Source organism: Leptidea sinapis, chromosome Z, assembly GCF_905404315.1.
Source record: "Leptidea sinapis chromosome Z, ilLepSina1.1, whole genome shotgun sequence".
Taxonomy (NCBI): Eukaryota; Metazoa; Arthropoda; class Insecta; order Lepidoptera; family Pieridae; genus Leptidea; species Leptidea sinapis.
Window position 1 is genome coordinate 35,290,307 of NC_066312.1, and position 24,194 is coordinate 35,314,500.

Below are 24,194 nucleotides of genomic sequence, written 5' to 3' on the forward strand. Positions count from 1 at the left end.
TTTACATTCATTGCATATAACATGTTGTCTAATTAAAAGGTTCACGAATTTTAATTTCTTTTGATCTAACATTTGACGTTCTGTTTCCTAAAACGCAAGTTGCTTACTTCTAATTTCTCCTCACGCTTTGATGTTTCTCAAGGTAACGAATTTCAACTTTCTCGACGTACTTGTACAGCAGCATTATTAAAATTACTAATGTATAATTTTTTTACATCAAATAAATTATTTTAAGCATTAATGTATTCGGCACCAATATTAAACCGTGTTTTGGTTCCTGGTCATGGTTACCACAATATACACCGCCACCGCTGAATAGGTTTCTACTGTTCTCATTGACTTTGTTTCATTTATATCAAATTACGGACTAAATTCCGTCATGCGTTACCAGGTCATGACTGACTTAAGAACTTTCTCCGGTATTGCAAGCGCTGCGGGTAGCGGTGGGAATATATCGTCAAATTACTAACACAAAGTTTAATTTGTATCTTATATGGACCGTGCGTGATACGTCACTCTTGAAAATCTAAATATTTTCTTTAAATTAAAGTATTGGGTTTGCCTTAAGGTTTAACTCAGTGAGCTTAAAAATAACAAATTATTGAAACCCTTTAAAGATCTTAAAATCTTAAAATCATTGAAGTTCTTAAAATTTACTCTAGGAGCTTTTTATTATTTTGTGGAAGGAAAAGTTTATTTAAGAGTTCTATTAAAAAAACTAAAATTAAAACATAAAAACACTGTTGTTCTTAAGACGACAATAACGAAGTAAGAACTTCACCAAGGACAGTTCTATAATATAAAAAACGTCAATTTTTTTTCGATGTTCATAAAAAAATTATATTTTCTAAGTATATAGGTACTAACTGTCAAGATCGCCGCAATACGTTGGATGAGGGCAGCGCAGGACCGATCGTCAGGGAAATCTTTGGAGGAGGCATTCGTCCAGCAGTGGACGTGGTGATGATGATGATGATATACTACCTATATTATATAATATATATATGTTTTAGTTGGCTTTACGCGAACGAGGGTTACTTATACTAACGAGTGCGAACTTAGAGCCAGCGCACTGGAGCAGCCACGGTCTGACTACGACCCGGCTGGCCGGATGCAGCTCAGTAAATCATGAATATTAAACAGTAACGCTGGTTGTGACGCGCACGGGGCCACTGCAACCTGCAGTGGTCGCTGCGACCAGAACTTTGTGCATACGCCATACGGGTCGTGACAGTTGCGGTCAGTATCAGACCGACGCCCGCCGAGAGTAGGTATAGTACTTCGTGATGGAGTTTGATACTGAGATATTAATAGTGGAGGTTATAAGTAGGCCGGACGGCTGCATTTAAAACCGTAGGTAGCCCTGACGTGGTCCGTGACCCGTCTGGTCGTGGCCGGGTCGTGCGCGGGGGTTCACAGATCATATCAGGTGTAACACGTATCTTGTCACGCACACTACAGTAATAAACCTGGCTTGTTTTGATTCATTTCATCGGTTGTCTAGCAAGAAGAGGCGAGAATAGATCTTAGATAATTTATGCGTCTAGATAGACTAGTTCAAACAATAATACAGCAACAAAGTCTGACGCACGAATGTTTCATTTGTATCGAAAGCCACAGTTCGACAATATTGGACAGTTTGATAGGCTGCGGTGAAAATATTTCGATGTCTCGTCAATAACTGCGAACGGATTGACAGTTCGGTAGCTCGGACACTCGGAGCAGCGACCACAAACTATTCCAACACTAGTTTTGACGAGTATTGTTTCAACAACAACTTCACAGGTGACACAGCCATTGTAAAATAATCTATTTGATTTAAAAGAGTGGCCGTTGAATTGCTTGTGTGTGCCTTTCACGAGCTCTACTTTTTCCAAACATATGGTAGATTCAGTAATTTAAATTAAATATTTATAATGACGATTCAAAAGCGCTTAGTTTAAGCATATTTAAATAAATTTATTTCACTTTGACTTTGATATTATACTCGTTTACACTGTCATTATGAAGATTGAGAAATGTATTGCGAATCTATAATGAAAATAGCTTTTCACTTCTCATGCTCTGAAATTGCGATAGGCTGCACAAAATCGATTTTGGTGCACAAGTGCACAAAAGGATCTACTCATAAATGTATCTTTATTAAGGCAAAGAAAATGAGCCATACAGCCAAACACAATAAAATTGTTATTTTATAATATTTACTTTAATTTATTTGCCTCATGTGTTTTTTAAGACATACAAAATATTAATATTTAAATTAAAATACGGTAGGTTATTTAATTAAATAAATATATATATATATTACAAAGTTAATTTAATAGTAGGCTGTTTAGGTCTGGAGCCCAAGCCTAATATCAATGTCGTAAGATAAATAAAAAGGGGCGGGAAACAGGTCTTGAATTTTTCGTGCGTTTATTAATTTCATCAAATTTGCTAAAATTGTTAAAAATGTCCATGTTATACTACTGTTTTATTTTCTCGCAATCGAAATGAAAAGCAGAGTTTATAACGTCCACAAAACCTTTTTATCCTCCACATTACTATCAACCCTCGCCTTCGACTCGGGCTGCTAAAAGTCTCGGATAAAGAATGGTTCGTTTTGTGCACTCGTTGTAAAATCTACTATTTTACGTAAACTTATGAATTTATTTGGAAATAGATAATTTTCCATCGGTACATAATTATTTAATTAATTAAGTGAAAAAAATAATAATGGATTGGTCATCAATTAATAAAAATACAGCCAAGTTCAATACAAAGATTTTTTGAGAGTCGCAATTTGGCCGATAATTCGGAACGCATATTGCATCTTTATAATGCAATACACACATAATACATTTATATTACACAGCATAAGGAACTTACTCTGGAGCTATTGACTCACCGAACACTGGATCGAGAGTGAAGTGTGAACTTTCTCCAGCCACTTTCGTTTCTGGATTTGGCGAGTCAACAGTTCCTAAAGATGCTTCGAAACGCGTGACATATTTTGTTGATACTTATTTGAAATAACACTCAACATTTATTACTTTATTAAATCATGTAGGTAAAAGCAAGCCGAAGTACCATCGGCATAACAATCTCGTTTACATTAAACACGTAACAAGCTTCGAAAACAATATTTAGAGACCACAGACCACGAAGATGTTAACTAAGCCAATAACGGGGCGATTTATGAGAATTGTAACGAGAAACAATAGAATAAGAGATGATTTGGTCGTTTCCATAATCCCGACGCCTGTGGCCAACACTCGGCGGCTCAGATGATTGGATTATATGAATAAAAGATCTGGCAATTTGTGTAAGACGCACGGACTATTATGCGACATCCAATTAGAAGAATCACATTAATAACAATGTTTTGCATCTGCTATTTTGTACCAACGCCAACATCACTTGTATCTTTTACTTCAAAGGAGACGACACCCTGTGCTCTGTAGTTTAGGCAACATCTTGACGCCGAAAAACTCACGAACTGAGCCCAGAGGTTTAGAAACTTGCCTTAGGTTCGACCTTTGCCGAGGAAGTAGAAGATACTTATTTTAAAGGCAATCTTACCTAAATATTTAACAAAAGCATGATTTTAGTGGTAATTACAGTAATACTTTTAAAGTGAAAACCAGTAACTAGATACTCATAAAAAAATTAATATTTTAACAATATCTATACTTAAATTAAACATTAAAGAGTTAAGTTAATATTAATGTAAAGACCTGAAAGCTTAAAATTTTTAACAGTAATAAACTATTATTGATAAATAAAAAAACATAGAACGGAGAAATTAATATATTTATTTCTTATTATTAGTGTACGGTAGAATATGATACACAACTATGATTTAATACAAAAAATAATACTCTACTCATCATTCAGATGAATAATTAGTAAACTCGCTAATTTTTATTCAAAATAAAACAAGTAGAAATAGTAGCGGTCGTAAAATGGAATCCTGCGGCACGCCCGTGTTGCAGCCAAGCCAAGCAAAACAATGTTTATCTGCCGTTGACATCTATAATGTTCCGCATGAATATTGATTGTTTTAACGGTAGTAGCTCGTAGCTGGCAGATGACAACTACACAGACGGAACAACGATGACAACGACAGATTGAACGAATACTAAATACATCATCGAGGCTGGAGATATTTACTGAATAGTTACATATTTTGATACAATATTTGTATATAGGTACATTACATTAAGCAGGTACCAACATAATATGAAACCGAGCATTTTTCATATTAACTGCATTATTATAAAAATATTTATTGTGACGGAGTTCATTATAGCACGGTGTAAAGTAAAGTGAAACATTTTCTCCGTCACGAACCCGCCCAACCAACCGTGTAGGGGTGAAATTGAATCATTATTTCAACTATTTCCCAGTCAGGTTGGCAGAGTAGTCTAAGTCTAGTCTAGTTCTCGAGCGGGAGTGTGGGTTCTATGTGTGATTAGCTGAGAGACTGCTCGTTTCTTGAAGTGGCTTGAGAATCAAGCGACCCAGGCCTCCAGACCTTCGATCCATATTATGACAACATTTGTCAAACCATTAACTATCACATTATATATCTCCTATATAATATGCACCCATCTCAGTGTTCCTGCTTGGGGTGACATAAAGCCAACTCTGCTTTTACCTAAAAATTATTTTACATATTGATGCAATATTCATATACTTAATAAATAATAACTTAATTTATTAAGAGCGCTTTTGGTTGGATCATGGATGCAACTGCTATACCCAATAATTATTCTTTTGTGGTTTATTGATGTCGCAACGTTCGAGTTGTAAAGCTGAACTTTTCCTAAATAGCGGTAAATAGTAAAATAGGTCAGTTTATTGAAATAAATGAATAAATTATTATTTTCTTGCTTTGATTAGGCTTCACAAAGTTAGTGATTTGTTTTTTAATGCAGTTAAGTATTGAATACATTGCCACAAAGTAGTCTTGGCTTGCCTATGCATAATTAAAACCACATATAAAAATAGCCTTATCAAAAAGGGCTACTTTAAATTCGAAGATAGTTGAATGATAGAAATATTTGAACAAGCTAATGATGATCATCTCATCTACATTTTATATTTGTGAGATTTACTTTAACTATTTTTCGTTTTTAAAGAACAGTATGATATGTATGCTTGGTCTTCCTTTTCTCTTAAAATTTACAAACCTTAAATATAATTATATTAGTTAACAGCTCGAAAACTCCTTAAATTTGTTGAATTATGTTAATCACAAACCAAAGATACAACGAAGTATGCGACATAGTACAAACATTTGAGGCAGCCCTATTTGAAGTGTAGATCATTTGATATCGTGACAGGTACGAGAGTAGCGGCCGCGACGGTAACCACATTGCGAGAATGCGAGCTATCACTGCAATTCTTATACTTACTAACAGACTCGCTCGGTTATTGCAGAATGAATACTGAATCCAATTTCGAGATAAAAATAACTAAAGTCATGCAGATTGCTTTCGAGATTGTATTCGAAAAGCGCCACACGCAAAGTCAATGGAATACTTCTATATAACGAGACATAATATGATGATATTTTTAAATTGGCTTCGAAAGCTATTAATCTTTATATCATAGTGAAAATCGGCTCTAAGTATAACTAGTAGACTTGCTTAATGTAATTGCGCAATCAATCAATGTATCACTTACCAAGTTACCACCAGATAAATGACTTTTTCTTCTAGTCACTTCTCCTAAAAACTACTTTAATACAGGACTTATTATATTATATCATATTCATTTCCCGACCGCAATGCCGGTACTCACGTAGTTTTTAATTTACACTCAAGAAAACTCACAAAATTTGGATAATCAGGTTATAAAGTATGTTGAATTTAGAACCCGATTCGGACAGTGACAGTTGACACACGAACACTTAATGTGTTTACACTGTCTTTAAGCACAATTTTGCCGTTCCGCTATCACACTGCGAATGGATATTATGTCCATAAATGTGTATAGAACATCATTGTTGAAGAGTAATTTAGAGAAGACGTTATACATCTGTTTCACACATGAATGGCTGACACGAGTGCTACCTCAGCGTTTGTATGGCCTGATACAAGGCAAGAAGATTGAAACACTCACAACAATGAGACGTACGGAGCTTATTATCTGGATATAAAGCCCGTCCACTTAGCTGCCTGCTGTCCGCAGCTCACGACCACTCCCACTATCTCATCATCTTCCGCCTGTGAGTGTCTCCCATTGCAACAGAGCATTGTTGTGACTTCTAATTTGGTAAAACATACAGATACTTATTAAATTATATTATGGCGGTCCGTGACTTATCACACATAATACACCTGCAATCCATGCAATGTAGACGTATGTTTCTAGATTGTTTTATTACTTTATAAGATTCTAAATAACCATATTGACTAAATGACCTTCTCGTCGAGAGGAATAAGTTCAAAATCTCTCGTGACTATCGTTCAAAGCTGAGTGTTTATATTCCATCCTATAATTCAAATTATGCAAAAAATACATTTTCTAGACGCTCATGTGACGTTTATAATAAAAGTTTAATAAATATTGACATATTCTCATTAAGTATTCGTTTATATAAAAGAAAAGCAAGTGAAGTGATGTTTGTTTAAGACGTCTTTTTCAGTTTTAATACATGTTCAATATAGGTAATGATGTAAAGTATAGTAGGTACGTAATAAGTCTGTGAAATATCATCTTAATTTTACTTAAATATGTTAAAAACTGTTTTATTTCCTAAATTAAAAGTAAAAAAATCATAATTTAGTTTATAATGAAAGCTGACCATTTATCGGATTATTTTGAGAATTCATATAATAAAACAGAGTGAGCCATGTTAACTTCTTCTTTTAACATTAGCTATCTGCTTGTTAAAGTTCCATCAGCATAAGATAAGCCGGTCACTCAGGATTTTTATATTATTTTAGTGACATTATTGTAAAGATCCAACACTATCCTAGTTAGGGTAAACATATTCCACACGTATATACAAGAATGAATACGGAAATGAAAATCGTTGTAGATTTTGAGATAAAAAGGTCTAAGCAAATCAATTTTTTATTAAATTAAAAAAAAATGGTTTGTGCTCTTGAAAACTATACATTTTAGTCAGTCGTATAATTATGAAGGACGTAGAGCTTCCACTGTTTGCAGCAACGGAAAATAAAAATTCAAAAAAAATATTTGCTCAAGAAAAACTCAATTCCATAAATGTTTTCAGGCTTTCGCGAACAAAAAGGTTTAGTGTTTCAACTATTCACACAACTACACTTCTATTAGTTGAACGCACTTGTAGACGGAATAAAGCGCGTTTTGACTGCAGCTGCAACGCAACACGGTACCAGCCACGGCCCTGCAGCTAGTAGCTTTACATCTCAAATTCGCACACGCCACTTAAAGCACTAAACATTCGCAATAGCTATGATTTTCGTCTGAACAATCACGCAGCTCCATGGTTCTTCATTCAGGTTTCCCTCGACCGGCATTATGCCTCTAATGTCACTTAATTTGCCGTCTAGAGCCTCCTCAGTTGAATGCGGCTGACGAGTGCCCGTTTAATATAAAAATTCAGTCGTTTTTTTCCCGGCGACGCGAGATTTAACGTTATACTGTTGCCTCTTTTGAGAGTAAACACGTAGAAGTAATGGGATTATATGAGATCGGTAGTTTTGGTTTGCAGTAAAAGGGTTTAGAGGGAAATTAAAATATTATAAAGTTTAAACAGGATCAGCATTCACAGCTCCACGGTAGAGCGACTCACAACAGGCGAAGGTAATGCTGAGAGCACACGTACCTAATACGTTATACGTACCGCGAGCGAGCAAATGGAATTATTTACATTTTGACGATTTCATTGGTCTACACATAACCGTACAAAATACTAGCTTTTAGATAAACAAAGCCTGCGAGAGAAAAGAACTCTCTAACGGAGAAACAATAAGATAGGATAGAAAAGCGATGCTATTGTTACTGTAACCGATTTTGATTAAAAATTCGTTCCACAGTATGTTAAACGAACCATCAGCTAAGGCATACATTGACAATCAAAATTGGTCACGTATTATGGGGCTCTCCAATCGTGTATACGCAAGTATAATCTAATTCTATTACTAAAAATGATTTACGGATAAAAATTTAAAGAAACACAAACGAACCACCGAGACGACAAGTGTTGACAAAAGGCGAGCAGCAGTTTTATTAGTTGGTTGGTTGTGGCCGAGGTAACGCTCGCCACGAACAACAGAAGGTGGACGCGGTGGAGACAGGCGGCCACGCTCCGCCGGACATTGCGGATTATTAGCGGAGCTAAATTGCTACGAGCTTGTAATAGCTCGACGAAATTGTGTTATTATGTGTTTCTGCCGAATCAGCTCCTGTGGGCTTACAAATCGCTGACGTTGTAACTTTTATTTTGTGCGATAATTCTTCATATACGTTGCAGGAAAAACACTGACGCAGGAAACTTGTATTATAAGAAAATCTGGGAATTGAATGGTGGCCAAAAATAAATTCTTACCTTATAAGATACTTAATGAATATATTAATAAAATTATTATTACCTTCAAGCTTCAGCTGAACGGTGCTTTATATGAGGAGTATAACATCCTGGAACAAGAAAATACAATTATTAATTAAATATAAATTGTAAGCAATACCAAAGTATCGTCATAATTATGACCAAATTATTGGATATTTTACAAGTAGCTCGGTCCGACGTTGCTCGTGTTTTGTTTCAATTTGATATTTAAAAAAAAGTCTATACCTATTTTACATTTTACAATAAAGAGTTTTGTATTTTTGTATACACGCCATTTTTTCTTGATCGATTTTAAAAATTCTGCTACCAATGGTGTGGTATTATTGTTAAAAATTCGGTTTTCAGTTCAGTTCCGAGCGCGCTCGGTAACGTACATGCTCACTGAACTTACGAAAATAATTTATATTCGCGATCTGCGCGGCAACCGCCGCTACACGCTATTATGACTATGAGTTCCGAAAAACTCATAGCCAATGAATTGCTGGCATTCCTTCAGCACGCAATTATTGATACTATGGACGAGATCAGTATCATCCAGATCTGTGCATCAAATTTCAAGAGTGAGGAGATCATCAACGCCGAGATGCTCCTGTACGAAGTTCTGATGAAAACAGACCAGATGCTGTCCCGCAGAAGGGGTGAAAGGGCAGAGGATAATTATCAGGATATGATAAATCTTCTGAGAGTGACTGATCCAGACGACGTGCCGTCTTTCGTGGCAAGGAACTTGAACAAGGCCCAGGCCATAAAGGCCATAGGCCCATAAAGGCCAATAACATCAACACACGACGTGGCGTAACAACACACACATGCATTGCTTCGCCAGCGAATTCTCGACACCGGCCGCTGTCTCCGCTTGTGTAAGCGGTAATGTACTTGCCGCCCGTCCCTCACCTCCTCCCCTCGCGGAAGTGCCGTCTGCTGTCGTCACGTCAACACCTCAACGTGACTATGCTGCTGCCATCCGCCAGCAACCCAGAAAGCGGACAGTGCTGAGGACAAAAAGTGGAAGCGGGCACGCCCGCAACGAACTCGCTTGTAGAACTGTGTCGATGGGTCAGACCGACAAGGATGGCTTCATTAAGGTGGAGCGGAAGAAGAGGAGGCCTCCTAGTCATAATCAATATGGCACAGCACTGATAGGACAGAACCAGCTCCTGCGACCCGAAGTCCCAGCGACGTATATCTACTTCTCTCGCTTTCACTACGCCACCAAGGCCTCCGACATTGTTCAGTACTAGGTTGAGAAGACAAGATGCCGGTTGGGGGTTGAAAAGTTGGTGACGCGTCACGCAGTAGACTTTAACTCTTTTGTTGTTCGCATCCCGACGGAACATATATCGACCTTCCTGGGCGTGAAGCTGTGGCCGAAGGGGGTCATGTCCCGCAAGTATCGCGGACGTCGCCGACCGCCGGAAGTTACCGAACCCGCGCCTCAAATCGCCGCGAAAATGTGACGAAGATTTAAGTTATATAAATATGTATGTTACATTATAAGGTATTTATTTTATGGGCCTTGTAGCCTTAATTAAAATGATTTATTATTTATTATTATTAGGTCTCAATAAAGAATCGCAAATGACTACACGTTTTAGGAGATTACTTTTCATGCAGCGTGTACGGTGTGATTGGAAGGGCATTATTTATTATGATCTTTTGCTATCGATCCAGATCTGTTCTGCCAACAACTGATAATTATTATATTAAAGAAAAAATTTGTAAGAAGCGGCCGGAATTAGGGTCTTATATCACCGTCACGCTAGACCCCACACATGTTTATCAGCCACGCAGCAGAAGCAGTCCTTGCACCATCAGACTCCCACCCGTTTCGGTCTCTTCAAAATTCTCCATGGAGCTCATTATACTAATTAAATTGATGAAAAACAATAAATTTAAATAATTTATAATATTGAAACGCTTTTACATAAATTATTTTGCCCCAAACTAGGCATAGCATGTACTATGGGCGCAGGATTCTTGAAAAACCCCAAAAGAGAGGAACACAGCAATGCTTCACGGCGCCGTTGTGGTACCCATAATCTAGCCGGCATCCTGTGCAAAGGAGCCTCCCACTGGTCCACATACATCATCATTCAAGCTCCGCGTTTAAGAATAAGTCTAATAAGTGATTAATTAACTGTCCATTTTATAGACTGATACTATAACGGGGATACAGCAGGATAGCAAAGGAAGGCACATCTATTGTTACTCTAACTGATCTTGACTTACGAGTCGTTAAAAGTCTTACAAGGTTACATTGGCACAGCAAAATTGGTCGTATTATCGGGATGTCTGGTCATCTATAAGCGAGTATATATATTCTAAAGCCCTACGTACAGATAATATATTCCAATGAATATTACTAAGCAAAACTATGCCGGTTGCAGATGTCGAACAGAGCCGGCGACTCGAATAAAATAGGAAGCTAGAGTTACAAGTAAAGAGTAAACAGACAGCGTGGTGAGAGACACAATAAGCTAATGGGGATGATCTCGGCGTGTTTGCGGAGCACTTCGCGTAGTGCGCGACGCCGAGCGCAACAAACACTATGAAAATATTTAAGATGTATCTTTGCTATTGTTCTATTTATTTTTTTATCACATCTATTCGAAATGAGCTCGTTTATTAATTGTGAATAGTTACAATCACCAAAGGGATTCCGCTCTGGATTCAGAAAACCTTTAAAATTTGTGTGCTCACTTAGTAAACAAATTCACGTACAATAAACAAAAAATGTCCGAACAGCGTAGTATTTACGAATAAATTTACTTGTACAGATAACATTAACACATTCAATTATTAAAACTTTAGTGAGTCATTATACCTTTTTATTTACACACCTTTACTCACGGTTTATCGGTGTGGGTACCGACTAGTTTCAAACCATTCGGAGGTCATGAGACGGGATGCTATCGCGAACACACTACACTCAGCCTGATGAAGGAAGGTCTGGATCTAATCGGTATCCACGCCGATAAACCGTGAGTAAGGCCGTGTTAGTCAATTAAATTAAAACATTCATTCAAATTAACACCAATAAGTTATGGCAGTAATGTTCAAAGTCTATTTATTTTATATACCTACGCTCATTAGATTTTGATTAAAAAAGGCGAGAACATTTTGTTTTAACAATTGAAATGTAATTATTTAGCAAAATGATTAAAAACGTCAAGTTATTTACACAATTTTGTTATAAACGGGCACATACCTGAAATGGACAGTTTTTTACTGAACACTATGTCAAATATGCGTTGTATCCAAAGCGCGGTCGAAACACAACTGAACGAAAACTCTGCCTAATAGCTATTTCGGTCAACGCTTCCCTGTAATGATAGTTTTAATGTTATGTAATCATAGTATTGTAAATATATTTATTTAATAAATTATTATATTGATACACTTTTACACAAATAATCTTTCCTTAGACTAAGCATAGCCTGTACTATGGGTGCAAGACAAAATGTAATTAATACGATATACATACTTAAACATACATGTCCTACCAGGATTCAAACCCAGAAACGCGTGAGCAGTGTCACTAACCACTGGGCTATATGCGTCGCCATAGATGAATAGACCTGTCTTATCGATAAATGGGGACGTTTTCAAGTTCCTACTTTACCGTGAAGCGCGTATAACGGAACAATAAAAGTAGTTACGCAATGGCAATTTTAAATTCATAATATATACATACATGTTTGTTTGAGGGTTCCCGTACAACCCAGTGAATAATCCGGAAGACTTATGCCTGTGACGGCAAAAAACTTTATGACTTCACGTTCGGAGTAAATATTATACACGGACGAAAAAGCAGATTATATTTTAATGCAGTGCAATGGTTTTCTAATAAGGTAGGCACAGCTGTACAAAGTACTCAATACAATAATATAATACCTAGTTAGAAACAAATATCGCGTCGAGGTTGATGTAACGCTTACGTTGACATTTTTGAAACATTAATTGTAGCTCGTAAAAACAATTATAAACTCTAATAAAGATATAATATAATAAATAGTAAAATAAAAAAGATTTTTTCAATATGTGACATCAAAATAACACAGCGCTAACGGTCCTCTACTTATAATTTATAATTATTATTTACTATTTAAACGTATACCTATAGAATAATTTTAGGTAATAAAGACTTTTACAATTTTAATGAGGTAAGCAAAAGCTCCGATTTTAAGCCGTTTTCTTCAGGCTGTAATTTTTAACTTGTATCTCAATAATGCATGAATATTATACATGAGTCGTAAATATTTGGTGTTGGTCTACTGAGGCAAATAACTTTTATTTTGTCTACGATTGAAAAATATGCACCACAATTAGCAAACCCTAAAGTTTTTATTATATTTTAATAAGTTAATAACTCTTTTCAACACATAGCAACTTTTATTTTCTATTTTTTCACAATACATACACTAAAAACGAAACATAACATGGAAATACCTAGAGCTCGCTCCAATCTCCATCAACTCTTGGGCGCGCATACTACATTGGAACTAATAGTTGAAACGGGACATAATCAATTACATATGAGAGCAAGTGAGATAGATTATTAGATCGGGGCTCGGGGGTTCACATTGCTAAATTTTTTTACTAGGATTCCACGGCCATGCTAGTAGGCACGCTTATTATCGCTGTTAAATTGCGAAGACATGTTTTTGAAATATTACATATTTATCTAGCCAACCTTTTTCTGTGGTAGTATACGTTTAAAGAACATTTTTCAAAATAAATGTATTTAAAGTCAGTGGGTTGGTATAGAGGATAGACAGACTTATGAGTGAGAGAGTTTTTACCGTTATTTAGCATAAGGTAGGACTTACGGAGTGGGTTTTCATGGGTAGTTTGTTAAAAGAATAACGAAACTGAATTATCTTGACAACAAATTTAGGTTCTTATTAAGGTATTCATTGCTTATTTACCTATATGTAATGCACGCCCCTGCTTATTGTGTAATATTCATTAGAATTCACCTGCTTAACTAAAAAAAATATAAGCGAATATATCTAATTTATGTAACCCTTAATTTTTCTTTCCGTTAAATATTCGTATTGTCCCGACTTACACTTCATAATGTTATAAAAATCCTTTAATCGTGTATTACTAGTATATACTGAGACATGATTTTACTATATTGAATTCTATAATAAATACGAACTGGTACTCCTAATAGATTCAGAAGAAAATACAAAAATAGCGTGCTCTAACAGGTAGATATGGAAAGGGACAAGGGACGGTATTGGCGCCGCGGCCGCGGCATCGTACGCGGGCAGAGAGCACCGCTGAAGCAAAAAGCAGCGCATTCCTCAACAACCGGTCGCTGTTAATAGCAACTTGTACTGACACCATCATCAACCGATAATCGACCTTACTCAAGCCTGACAAGGTCTGAATTAAATCGCTGCAATGTTGAATGGAGGCATATGCGTATATATATTTAAAATTATAATGACATTAGGAGAGCAATCGTTGATAAAAAAAACAGATCGACGGCAGCCCAGTCTCCTTGTATGGAGCACCAACGTCACTGTATCTGGTGTCCTGCGATGTGATGTGTACAATATTGTCGGAAGTATCGTCTCCTTTAATGACGCAGTTGTAGTTCCTATTTACTTGACCATTTAATTTAATGTGTATAGTTTGTAACTAAGTGTAAATTTAAAGAAAATAATTTTCGAAACGAAAAAAAAAAAATATTGTATAACACTAAACCCACATAGAACTATTGCAGTGACACGACGGATCCGCCTTCGTTTACCTAGCTTATTTAGGAATAAATTGTATGATAGAGATACCGATATATCCCAAAAATATCGAAATTAAATCGAACAAAATTAAAAAGCAAATAATATTAGCAACTGTAGGCAAACCCCAAACCATTTTGTTAAATCAACACCAACAATAATTCTTATACAGATGGGGAAAATAAAGTTTCAAATTCATTTCAAATATTTTTGAGCAAAATAGAATTTTAAATTATTTAATGAAGCGCAAAACGAAACCCGTTAGAAAATTTATGTCTCCAGACCTGAATAGAATAAACCCAAGAAAGGTCTTATGAAAGTTTCTGATGCTTATTTTAAAATCGTATATTGAACATTTTTTGGGATCATGTTGCAAAAGCATACATGCGTTCATGATGACAAGATTTACTAGCCGAGTTGTAGGCATAAGAAGTTTATGTTGATTTCTGGTATTTATAATTATCGTATTTGATGCTGATGATTATACTATTAATGTTTATACAATATATTTTCAAATACAAATATTTTTATTGAGACGCAACAATTAACATGTTTATTTCTATAAATGTTTCTTTTAATGATTGTAGTTACTTAGATACTTTGCAACGCTATAGGTATAGTCAAGGTTTTGATTTGCGTACCACCTTAAACCTAAAAAGCTGATGACAACTGCTAATACTAAGGGTTATCTTTCTTTACAACGCTAATATGGCGTTTGTGCGGAAGTGCTAAACGAATATATACTTTAAGATATTTCCATATTTCAAGCAATAACTCAGTTGACTGTACGTTATACAAGCATAACGTTGAAGACCGATAACAGGAAAGAGGAACTGCAAGAAACCATTAAATTATTAAGATAGTTGATATCCCGATTGATTGTTTTGCAAAATGAGAAGGGAAAGGAAATGTACATACAAATACCAATTGCTGATTATCCAAGAGATGGGAACAGCTCTACCACTAAGGAGTAGATGTAATTTGTACGAGATGAGACAAATAATATAGAGAGGTGAAGTACGTTAAGATAACCAGTGCAACGATCAGGTTACAGGATTAGGCTTGATTGTAACTGTGATTTATTTTAAACGGCAAAGGATCTTTTAATTATTATAGTATGTTATACTATAACGAAAAATTCGAGCTTTACTAAGAATAGAGCAATAGAAATTTATGAGCGTCACATTATACCTGATCCTTCAAAGATTAACCGAAGTTTAAGACAAACATAAAAATCAGTATACGATAATCTATTTAACAATTCGTTTCCGGTTGTACCATGACTAAACTTAAAAGCTTACGATGAAAACCAACATAATCTTTAAACAAAGTTAAGTACTTAGATCAAATAACGTGGAACAACACAGGGCCAACGCCGAGGTAGCTAGCTCAGTTCGATGAGAGGAGAGAACCGGCTCCGTGACGTCATTATGGACGCGCCCCGGGTACCCGCGCGCCGGTCGCCGCCGTTCTCGGAAACGGTCCGTCTTGTGAATTGCCGCTTCATTTGTAGGAACACGAGATTCCATTCTTCGCTTTTTATGGGAGTAGGGTCTGTGATGCTATCAACGGTACCTACAGACAATACACAACGGTGGTCGCACTTCAGATATTGGTATTATACTGTCGTAATACACATTCATATCAACGCAGACATTGAAACATTCATTATATCATATATATTGAAGCGTCTTTTCAGAGAGTTATTTATAACCTAGCTCCTAAGGAATCATCAATAGTAGAATTTAAAGAAATAAAGATTTTAACTGTTGCCACATAACACACACCACACGCTTAGTTTTAGTAGTTTAAGATTATGTTTATAATCATATTGTCTGGAGTATGGGCGCTGATAACTGCGACACATTCCGAGAGACGTTGACAGCCGCATTGGCTGTCAACGTAAATGTGAATCATGTATAATTATTATTTTAAATACAAGATTTATTATTATTATATATTATAACTGACTCGACAGACGTTCTTCTGTAGATAGTAACAAAAAAATACTGTTTTATAAGAATTTGCCAATAATATTTCAAAACATCAAGAATGATTTCGAAAAAATGGTCCCTGTTGTTATAAGGAAATTGTTTTACAGTGGAACTGTCAAACCGTGCGTCACTAAATTATCTCACAGAAAATATGTCCATACAAAAAGATATTGAAAATAAAAATAATAATGGGTCCTAAATATAAATAAAAATGGACTAAACTGCATTCCATGAAGTAATCTCCTTTAAAATCCGTTCATTATTTTAGGAGTCCATCGCAGACAAACAACGTGACACGTAATTTATATATATTATATTAGAAGATAATATATTCTTGACAATGTGATGTATGTTCATAGGCACATAAGTGAATTTGTTAGAAACTGTCATAACCATAATGTTAACACCAACAACGAATATAAACTTATTCGCCTACTTTTTGGCTTAGTCGAGTTGGTAAGTCTTTTGTGGGGCGATGTATATGCTTTTACAATAAGATCCCAGACAATGTTCAAAATAAATGTATTATAAAATTTAAAAGAATTGTATAAAATCGTTTAGGTGGTAAAGGTTTCTAACATAATGACTTTCTTAAAGATACAATAAATTGGGGCATACCGCCGTCAGGCTATTTAAAGTAAAAATTTATTTGCATGGAAATTTTACAAAAAAAAGGAAATGTCCGCTGAATTTGTTGCGCCCGTTCAGGTATGAGGCATACTATTTTGAATGGGTGGTAGTTTTTGATGTTCAATAAGTGATGTCATATCCCATTTTGAATAAAAATATTTGAATTTCATTGACAGCATCATGCACCAACACGAGTCGAAGAGTGCCATTGACTTGAATGTGTGTCAATTACAACACCTGCTTCTCTGGAATGTATCTATGTATATCTGATATTTGCTATCTTAGTGGTATTGCTCTTGCTGCTCCACTGATAAACTAACTTTAGATTCCATAAACCCAGAAAAATATTGATTTTGTTTTTTTTTGTATTAAGATAGCTTTTGTTAATATGAAATGTTCGCATATCCTCGTACTGATGACTATTTGGCCATAATGCGCAAAAAAGCAGCATCTCAAAGTGCCAGTGACAACAGCACCCTAAAGATTGTTCCATCCAGCGTCATAACTACTAACAATACAAACTTAGAACCATAAAACTGTTAGTACCTAACACATTAATAACCTTGGGACGTTTTACGTCTGAAATAAATGTTTATTTATATATTCCTGTTTTCACATTTGTAAGTTTTTTATAGTTACTTACGCTAAAATGTTTCATTGAAATATATTTTGATAACAGTTAACTTATTTACATTGCTTCTAAAATAATTATGTTAAGTATCTGTTATTATTATTTCCAATTTTATTAATAAATTGTAACATACTTAGTAAATCCAAATGACTGCAGTTTCGTAGAACCAAAATGCAATAGGAAAATGGAAATATGTAAAGAATTATACAAAACTGGTGCAATCATTACATAAAAATATTGCACAACAATTAATATATGTATTATTATATGACCTCTTTATTATATCATTGTTGTATTGGTCTTAGTCATATAAAATATTTACTTTTAAGAAATCAATATAAAAATTACAAAATCGCGATTTATTGTTTTTCGGGGTGTACCGCTATATAGAAACATTTTATATGCAGTCCGATTCTATTGCAAATAGCTAGGCTGCGGATTTGTTCGAAATGAACTGGTAGGTATGTCAACGAAAAATAAACATTTCACTAGATTTAAGTAACACTTCGCAAACGCTAGTCCGAGTTTAACAAACGAAAAACAGCTTTGACGCAAACGTTGAAATATTTACGAATAAACAGAGTGGACACAGACGTTATAAAAGGGTTTCCAACAAGAAATTTTCTTTGAGCTCTTTGAAAGGATCCTCAAAACGTACCTACTAAATACTTTACACTAATTATATTAGTACTTACATTAATGTATAACTCTTTTACGTAATTTTTTAATCTTACAAAAATGTCTGCCTGATAAAAGAAGGAAAAAAAATTAATTTTACGCAAACGTTCGCAATTATCGTTTGTTATATAAATTCAAATTTACAAGTTGAAATTACGGCTTCAGTATTCTGGGAAACCGAATAAAGTGTTTCATAACTTAATTTGTACAATCGTACTTAATAACAATTTAGTTAAGGTTGACTTTTAATTGGTTTACGTAACATGTTTCGACACATCGTGAAGCAAACCTTCATCATGTTTCTCATAGGGAATGTATCAAAGCAAGTCCGCCAATGTAAGGATCTAATTAAAGACATTGACATCGTGGGATGCGGCCTTGCGATTAAAGTTTCCTCGCAAAGCAGGCGAGCTAGTGTGTATCAACCTCGCGGGACTCGTCGGGTAGGACATTCCGTATTAATTAACTAAATAAACCAGCCAAAGGCTTCGCAGAGAGCTTAGGAAACAGACGACTCTGGCGACTTACAAGTTGTCAGTCGCGTGTCAATAAGACAGCCGGCGAGAGACACGGCGATGAGTGTGGGTCGGGGGCGCCACCCGCCCTCCCTGTGTGTGGTTTCCTTTTGATGTCATCTTCGCGCAAACTTTGCTACGGATCGGCTTTGAGATAGAGAGCCGGAGAGTGACTAATTTGGCCCAGCATTTGATCTTTGCAACTCCGATGCGACGTCTCGCTCACACCCACCTCTGGCTTACCGCCCGCGCCGTCTGAAACCTCTTTGCCAAGTTCCGCTTTGATCGGAAAGTTAAATTTTATGGAAATTGAGCATTAAACAGATACACACACGACACGTGCGCGGCGGGCCGGCACGGTCGGCCTGACGAAACTGAATCGCGGCGAAGACGTTCCACGACTTGCATGAGTAATGAACGCCAAGTCGCGTCGAAGCTCCGTAATTGTTAGAGCGGTGCTCGTATTTAAGTCCGCCTAATTTGCCACGAGCGCGCAGTACCTTTGAGAGGTTCGTTTTTACTAGTTTACGAAACAGATATTTGCGCCCGACGCGCTCCCTTTGATACAGCACTTTGTGGAGCGTTTTACACGAGTTTCTTTTGAGGCCATTCAGACGTTGAATAAAGAAAGGCTGTCTTTGATAAACACGTGCGAGGACTCTTCAGTACTTATTAGGGGTGCTCTCTTTGAAATTGCTTCTTGGGAAATCTATTTGAAACGTTCAAAGTCAGAGCTGCGCCGATACCGCTGCCGCGCTAATTAAACTGACGCTGATATAATTACGGAAAAAATCGAATTCGTACCTCGCGTCTACTTAACAGCGTATCAGCGGCAATCTAGTTAGATTACTTTTAAATGCAAGAGAATATTTAAAGATATTTTCTTAGACATTATGCAAATTGCGAAAGGCTTCCCTTTGTGTCTCATAAGTAGACGCACGCCCATCCGAACCGTGAACAAGAGAAGCTATTAGTAGGTTATTAATGTTAGGTCACACACTCCGTACTCCCGAGACTCAAAGTCAAAGACGTCTCCGCAAAGTGGCGCTTTTGTGTGAGCGGCCCGCGACAACCTCCTCGCGTCTGTGTGGGCGAACGGCAGCGGCGACAAACTTGTCTACTGTGTTGCAGTCGCGACCCGCTATCAAAGCTCACGAGAATAATTAAAAACCAGCTGCCATTAAAAAGTGAATGCTACGAGAGCTTTTAAGAAAGCCTAAACATTTAATTAAGATTCCTTAAGTGCTTTAATTAAATATATTAGAGTGGCAGTAGATCGGCTCTCTGTTTATATAAGAGTTTGAAGCTTTGATGTCGTATGTACAATTAATGTCAGTGTACGATATTGCGTATTAGTGAGGTCGTCTGTATCGATGATGTAGATGGAGATCAAAGGCCCCGAGGTACACTTTGATGTATCATTCTAAAAAGACTTTGACTGATGTCTTTGTTGTCGGGTTTTAGCTGGAACTGCTACTGATATTAAACTCATCTATTAAGCTTTACGTGAAACTAATTATATAATTACTTTTAGTTGTTTACACTGCTAACAAGTACTGAGTCGCCTGTTTTATGTTGCTCATCAATAATATGTTAAGATTGTAAGTAATCAAGTTATATGACATCTGTCAAAACACGCACCGTAGTATATTTCCTAATGATTATCAGCCGAGCTTAAATTAAATTTGTAACCGACGAACGATGTGAGACTCGAACCCACGACCTCTAGGGTTCCATCCTAGCGCTCTTCCAATTGATACAAATTTAATTTAATTATTCCCAGAAGTGACGAAATGACTTTAATATAAAGTATTTTTATAGTGAAAACATATTTGGTATGAGCTGATATTATAAACTAAACTTATGGGTTGACCTCGACTATCTTCTGATGTAAATACAAGAAAAATTCAATAATTAATAAAGCCTCGGATTTGATGTTTGACAGAAATTTGTAAATTGAACCAAAACTATCAACGTTTCTTATATAAGTAACGTAGCGTAGCTAATACTAGTCAGATTTAGATAATATGATGCTTATAATGCGAGAATCGTTTATATTTTGGATCATGGATATGTTGGATATAGAGACTTGAAATTTTGTACGAATATTCCTATCGCCGAGTAGAGTCAGCTAAGAACGGATTTTACGAAATACCACCCGCAAGTTTTTTTCTCATGAACAAACCAGAGTCTGTCGGGTCAGCTAGTAATTTATAATAAAAATACTTCATAAACAGTTTTCATTTCTGACGTGCAGTGCTAAGACTGCCAGTTTTAAGAAATTCTGTTACGTGTGAAAGTATGTAGAGAAACATCAGAGGAAGTTAAGGTAACGATAATACAACTCCGGTTTGAAACACATTTAACATGCGCCGGTGCGTGCAGGACAAAGAAGTCTAGCGCACGTCGGCAGCAGACGGCTGTTGAAAAAGTAACAAGTGAGCTCGCATAATAAACTTGTTCATTGCGAGATAGACATTAGTCGGCTCGTTTTCATCAGCGTTTTACTCCACATCGCGGCCACTTTCATGCGATTTATTATGAGTTATTTTCTCATTTGTACGAGAACTTGTAATGCTGCCGGTTATTACGCTTTTGTATCTGGCGGGAGCTATCGATACCGGCTGATATAGGGATTATTATAATTTGAGCTGAGAGAACATCTATTTTAATAATATAAGCTTTTTATAATAATATGAAAGGCTTCTATTGGCTTAGAGTACGATCTAGATGACTCAAGAAGTGATGACGGTCGATCACATTCTCTTGCAACACCAGAGTAATGCCAGGAGCGTTGCCGGCCTTCTAGAAAGGTGTGTGCACTACCCACGGAACTCATTCCATAGCTTGGTTTAGCACTGTAGAGGAACACCAGAGATCCAAATGGTGGAATTGATATCCTAATTTGTGGCATGTCTTGCGAGGGTATAAATCGGGGGCATGTATCGGGTCAAACAGGTCCTCGGAACGCTCCATGTGATAAATGCAATAGAAAACACAATGAAGCGACGTCTCTACGAAACGCTCAGAGATCTAGCCATTCACAGAGCACTGAATCTTGGACAATTCGAGCAGCTTTGCGTTGCAAATGGTTCGAGCTGATACTGAGGTGCACCTGACCAGATATAGGTAAAGCGCCAGAATTTGGGCCGGCTTGAGCTATTGCCGTGCGGAGAGCACAGTGCCCAGCTTCTTCGATGCGAAAATAGAAGGTCAAGATATTTTTCGAATGGCCTTCTTGCAAACGGATATTTATAAGATTTATTGGAATTATAACCGTCTAGCAGCGGTGATGTCATTCAACTTGGATGTCTTTGTCTGCTAGCGCGATTAGATGTTTGTGGATCGAACACAGACTTAATTTGACATGTTCCTAAAGAAAGTGATACCGTTCAGTTTTTAAATAGCAAATTGAATGAAATTAATCATATCCTTAATCAGGCCGGGAGCGATATTTATGCTAAAAATGCTTTTAAGATTGGGTTTAAGAGTTTTGTCCACCTTTTTTTAATTTAAATAGAAATAGTAAATGTAATGAACTTTTAACATACTACATTAACGATTAATGTTTCGGAAACAGATTCTAATTGATCGATAATATTTCGAAAAAAGTAATAGATGTCAATCTAGTAGAAGTAAATCTCAGTGACTCTGAGGTATCTGGATAAAACATTAAAAGAACAGATTACGAACACTAAATTTAATTACAAACTGTACTCGAACATTACAAATTGAGGACAGACGCGACTAAGTAAAAGAGAAAACACAGTCGAAGGAAACTCGGAGCGCAGATAAAAACGAAATTTAAATTAAGTACAAAGGGAAAGGAGATGAAAAAAATCCTTTCATTGAAAGCTCTCATCCCAGAGTCAGAGGGCCCGGCCGGCGCGGCAGGCGGCACATCAAAGCCATCTCGCGACCGCTCCTAGCCTTATCTGCGGAGACTTTGGAAATTAGCAACGGTCTCAAAGACGCCTGCGCACCCTTTTAGTATTAAACTTTCATGAGAGGTTTTTATTGTGGAACGGCCAGGGGTAATGCGATAATGTAGGAACCTAATGACATATTTTATTCAGGCTTTAAAGCGAAGAGTACGTTTGATTCGCACGATTACATTATTATCAAACAAGGCGGCTCAGATGGAACGTATAAGATATGCTTTAAATGGACGAATCTCAATCATGAACCACAAAATCCGTGTATTTCAAGAAAGTTTTAGAACAAGTTTCTGGAAGACATTGTCAACTTAAAACAGTTATCATCAGAACATCCAAAATTTTCACTTTTTTTATAATCATTTCATTTTAGTATTGGAGTAAAATTTAATCTTAGTCTTAGTGCGTTCACTAATGCAATAAAGAATTCTACAAGAATCAATTTTGAAAAATATGTGACTTTTATCACCAACTTAACTTCTTTCTAATTTTTCATGTTGTTATTTTTAGTAGGTTTATTTGAATATCATTTTGCAATTTATTTGCATCACTAAGAAAGTACTCTAACAATTGCTTAAACAGGCAACTCTACTCAGCATAAAAGTATAATATGAGCACTATTTACCGTTCCCGCATCTTCTTGCACTAAGTTTCATAGTGGACTTATATTTCAGTAAGTATTATGTATTTCTTCACAAATTTTCATAAAGAATAATCCAGTCATTAAACTACTCATTAATTTCACACCACAACCTATTAGCGCAGAGTGCTGAAAAGGTTTTTAAGATCTCAATATGTATTACTTTTCCAGTTTTGTTGATTTATATCATCGCAAATAAAGCCGATATCATTTATATAAATGCCTCGATAGTTCAGAGGCTCATCAAGAATAATATTGCAATCATTTTAAAAATAAGCGAAGTGGTTCTAGACATTAGGTCTACATACAAGTCTAGGTATATTTTATTTCAATGTAGGTACTTAATCAAATTGTAATCCATATAAAAATACATAAATACGATCAATCGAATCCGGGACGTTCCACCATAAAGCACACTCTCACCTTTATGGCGGGCAACGCATCTCTTGACCCCTCGTTTTGCGGACGAATCTAGTCTTTTTTTTTTAAATAAAATTAGTATGAAAATTGCGTGTAAATTTATTATAAATTATCTATACTAATATTATAAAGAGGAAAGATTTGATTGTTTGTTTGTTTGCATTGAATGGGCTCCGCAACTACTGCACCGATTTGAATAATTCTTTCACTGTTGGAAAGCTACATTATCCCCGAGTGTTATGGGCTATATTACATTTTCAAAAAATTTGGGATCCCTACTAAAAGTCCAGTAATGTAACCCAAGGTGTAAAAATACGTACGCGAACGACGTCGCGGGGTATCAATTAGTAATCGATAAAAACAGAAATATCATTTTTTTTAAACCAGTTAGAACATAAAACAACTGGAATTGAATGAACAGATGAAAACCTTTATACTATAGTAGGTACTTCATAC

At 36.1% G+C, this 24,194-nt stretch overlaps 1 protein-coding gene across 2 annotated transcripts in view; it reads right to left on the reverse strand.

Moving 5' to 3' along the window:
• The window catches only part of LOC126979167 (axin-like), a 128,401-nt gene that overhangs the window by 37,828 nt on the left and 66,379 nt on the right, over window positions 1-24,194 (reverse strand). For both annotated transcript variants that reach the window (XM_050828410.1, XM_050828411.1), the window contains exon 2: window positions 8,568-8,613. The gene's annotated coding sequence lies outside the window, so the exon portion shown is untranslated. The remainder of the gene's footprint in view (window positions 1-8,567; window positions 8,614-24,194) is intronic.